We start from the raw sequence: 4,645 nt of genomic DNA, 5'->3' as shown, positions 1-4,645 counted from the left end.
TGACCTGAATAATTCATGGACATTTATACACACCCATATTTTTTTCACAATTCTAGATTTTTTTCATTGATACTAGAGATTGAACTCAGAAGTAATCAAATACCGAGCAACATCCCAGCCCTATTTTGTATTTTATTTAGAGACAGGGTCTCACTGAGTTGCTTAGTACTTCACTAATCCTGAGGCTGGCTTTCAATTCATGATTCTCCTGTCTCAGCATCCAGAGCCACTGGGATTATAGGTATGCACCACTTAACCCAGCCATTTCTAGCATTTTTGAAGCCAGTTGTTTTTTAATGGATCAGTATTTTGACATACCAATTATGAGAAGTCCAAGACCATATAGATTCTCTAGCAATTCCTACCAAACTTCTAAAAAGGAACTAACAACAATACTCATCAAATTATTCCATGAAAAATAAAAGGAAGAAACTCTTCCAAACTCTAAATTCTCTAAAGGTAGAATCTAATTCTCTAAAGGTAGAATCACCCTGATACCAAACCCAGACAAAGATATATCAAAGAAATAAAGCTTTAGACAAATACCCTGGATGAACACACATGCAAAAAATCTTAATAAAATACTAGAAAACTGCATAAAATATATTAAAAATATAGTGGACCATAATAAAGATTGGTTCAACCTATGGAAATCAAAAAATGTAATTCATCATCAGACTTAAAACAAATCACAAAATTATCTCAATAGACATTTGACAGAGTACAGCATCCATTTATGTTTAGAACAGTAGAAAAACTAGGAATAGGAACATATCCAAATATTTTAAAAGCTATATACCAAAAAATCCAAGGCAAACATCCTTCCAAATGCAGAAAAACTGAAGCATTCCCTCTAAAACCTGGAACAAGACAAGGATGTCCTCTTTCACCTCTTCTGTTCAACATAGTCCTTGAAATTCTAACCAGAGCAGTTTGGCAAAAGAAATTAAAGGGGTATGACTAGTAAAAGAAGAGCTCAAGCTTTCCCTATTTACTGACCACAAGATTCTCTATTTAGAAGACACAAAACTACACCAAAATAACTTAGAACTAAAAAAAAAAAAAAAAAAAAAAAAAAAAAAAAAAAAAAAAAAAAAAACCTCGGCATAGTAGCAGGATATAGAATTATCACCCATAAATCAATTACGGTCCTCTACACCAATTATGAATCAGCTGGTGAACCACAATGGGCTCAAAAAAATTTAAAATACTTGGGAAGTAAAAGATCTCTATAACAAAAATTAGAAAACACTAAAGAAAGAAATTGAAGATGACCTTAGAAGATGGAAGATCACTAATGTTCATGGATAGGCAAATTAATGTTATCAAAATTGCCATATTACCAAAACATTATATTTTGATTGTAATTCCTAATAAAATTTCAATGATATTTTTTCATAGAAATAGAAAAGATATTCGTGAAATTCACTTGAAAAAAAAAAAGAGGCCCACTACTTCCAAAACAATCCTTAGTGAGAAAAGTGAAATAATGACAATATATAATCTCAAATTATAGAGCTACAAAATGTCATGATTTTGGCAATAAAACAATAAATCCAATGAAACAGAAAAGACAACACAAAGACAAAACTACATAAATACAACTATCTCATAGTAGACAAAGACATCAGTAACATACATTAAAAGAAAAAATAGCCTTCTCAACAAATGCTACTGAGAAAACTGAAAATATGTATATGGCAGAATAAAACTGAACTTCTATCCTTTACTGTGCACAAAACTCAACTCAAAGTCATCACTTAGGTATTAGACCAGAGATCCTGTACCCACTAGAAAACATCAAGTCAACCTAGGAACTGACATCCTCAACAAAACTTCGAAATTGCAACAAATAAAATCAAGAGTCAATAAGTAGGAAAGTACAAAGTAAAAAGCTTTTTCACAGCAAAGAAAATGATCAAGAACATGAATGTAGAGCCCCAAAATGTAAAAAAAATCTTTACCACCTGAATCTCAGAGAACATTAATCTCACAGACACATAATGAACTCAAAAAAACAGCTCAGAAGGCTAAGGCAGCGGGATCAAGAGTTTGACGCCAGCTTTAGCAATGATGAGGTACTAAGCAACCCTGTCTCTAAATAAAATGCAAAACAGGGCTGGGGCTGGGGTGCAGTGGTACAGCACTTGCCTCGAAGGTGTGAGACCCTGAGTTTGGCACTCGACCACCACATAAAAATAAATAAATAAATAAATAAAGATGTGTGTCCATCTACAACTAAAAAAATAAAAAAACACAAATTAAAAAAAAATGCAGGACATAAAGGAACAATTAAATACAGATTCTGAAAAGAATCAATTAGAAATCTTGAAAATAAAGAGCTCAACATCTCAAATAAAAATATCGAGTTGAAGTCAGACCTTTAGAGTAGATCAAGTGAAAGAAAAAATATCAGAGATTGAAATTGATCATGAAATATCACATTCAACAATACAAAGAAGAATTAAAAGATCTGTAAAGAACTTAAAAACCCACTGGACACAATTTAAAGACTAATCTAATGAATCATTGGTACACACAATGAAGAAGAGGTACAAGCTACAGGCAATGCAAGCTTTCTCAGTGAATAAAAGAGATTATTTCTTAAATCTTGTGAAAGTTATGGACATCCAGGTATAATAAGATTTTAGAACACCAAATGGACATGACCAGAAAAGAATATTTACACAGAATAGTCTATAAAATTACCAAAGGTACACTGAAATCTATAAAAGTCAAAGCAATTATAAACACATAAGAAAAATATTAGATTTCTGAGGAGAAACTCTAAAGCCCAGGATAGCAAGAAATGGTATATTTCAAGCCCTGAATAAAAAAGTTAAAAAAAGAAACAAGGACAAAAACTGTAAAACGGATGGAAATGGTGGTCATCGTGTAAATGTGAAAAAAAATATAAAATAAAACAGAAACAAAAATCCAAGTATCACATGCTCTCTGTAACATGTTTAATCTTGGAAGAAAATAAGAATGACTAGAAAATGGAAGAGAGATTATTAAAGAAGAGGGAAGGTATTTGGGAATGAAACAAGAGAAAGGAGGGGAAAAAATGGAAGTAAGGAGAGTGGTTAGGATTCAAGTATTGTATATGTGTGTTTCAAATTACCACTGTGAAATCCACCAATTTGTGCACATAATAGAAGTTGATATTAATAGTTCACAGGAACACCTGTGTTTATAACAGGTGACATTATAGAAAAGCCCAATTTGTTAAAATATCATAATAAAAGAAACACAACCTACTAATTTAAAAATATTTTTCTTATTTCTGCAAAGACATAAAATTTCAGATTCAAAATTAGTATAAAATTTCTTATGACAATATCATTTAGATAATAAATTTAATGCAATTAATTGCTAAATAATCCTGGATTCTATGTGATCAAGAAAAAACTTAGAAAAATATGAATGGAATTTAAACATTTACTTTTTTCCATTGTTCTTTTGTGATCAAAACTTTCTTACTCTTATTACACAGGGCATGCACACCAAGTGTAACTCACTTTTGTAAGTCTTACCTGGAATAAAAATTGCTGACATCCTAGATTCTGCTTTTATACATTGAAGAATTAGATTCCTGTTGTTATGTTTGAAAAAAGTAATAAAATTTGTATTTTAATACTCATATGAAAACACTGCCCAAATATAGGATTTTAGATCTACTTTCAGAACTTTTTCATATACTCTCCAAATTTGTAAGCACTATATACATTTTATTAACTTGAAAATTGTTTCTAAAATGTTTGCTCTATTTTTGAGATGGCATTCCACGCTAATGGCCAAGGCTCAATTGATTGTCCTGGCTCAGGCTACCAAGTAGCTGGAGTGAATGCATGTGCCACACTGCACCCATAACTTGTAATAAAGAAGAAAAAAGTAAGACGAAATGATCATGCTTTGAGAGCAAGACAGGCAAATATACTAACTAGTGTAGCATGAACTCAGAATATTCCCTGTCTCTGTAAACAATATCTCCTTGCTCTTGCACAAGTCTTAGGCTTAAGGCCTTGTAGGAAATATGGGTTGTATCACTTTAGTTCACCAGCTTGTTAAGAAGATTTACTAAGAAATATTGAAACATGTTAAGAGAAGTAGTAAAATAATGGCATATTTAACTTTTTAGAATATCAAATATAACTAATATGCATTTTCCATAAGTTCTAGTATTAAAATGTTAAAATTATTTAAAAATGCTCGAGTCCTAATTTTCATTATCAATCGTGCTCTTCTTTGTGCTTAGTAACTCAGAGCAAATCAGCAATTAAGTTAATTTATAACTTTATTTATAAATATCTCTCAAATTAGAGAATACAATCATCCTCTTTTGAGAGACTAATCAATAACAACAAATGCAAGAACTGGTTTGGACTACTACTATTTCTTCTCCACCTAGTTGAACAGAATCAGCAGATCATTGTAAGAGTAGCTACATCTCCATGTTGATCTCCAACCGACTTGGAAGACAAAATCCTTTTTAACACAACAGATACTGAAGAGTCATAATGGGGTTTAGCTCTCTTACATTCAATGAATCTGCTTAATCTCTTTCTTTCGAAGAACAACTTGATATATGCCGAAAACTTTAGGCAGTATTTGTAACAGCTGGGGAAATTTCAATTACTCGAAA

This window comes from Urocitellus parryii, unplaced genomic scaffold (genome assembly GCF_045843805.1).
Source record: "Urocitellus parryii isolate mUroPar1 unplaced genomic scaffold, mUroPar1.hap1 Scaffold_560, whole genome shotgun sequence".
Lineage (NCBI taxonomy): Eukaryota > Metazoa > Chordata > Mammalia > Rodentia > Sciuridae > Urocitellus > Urocitellus parryii.
This window is presented reverse-complemented; position numbering follows the sequence as displayed.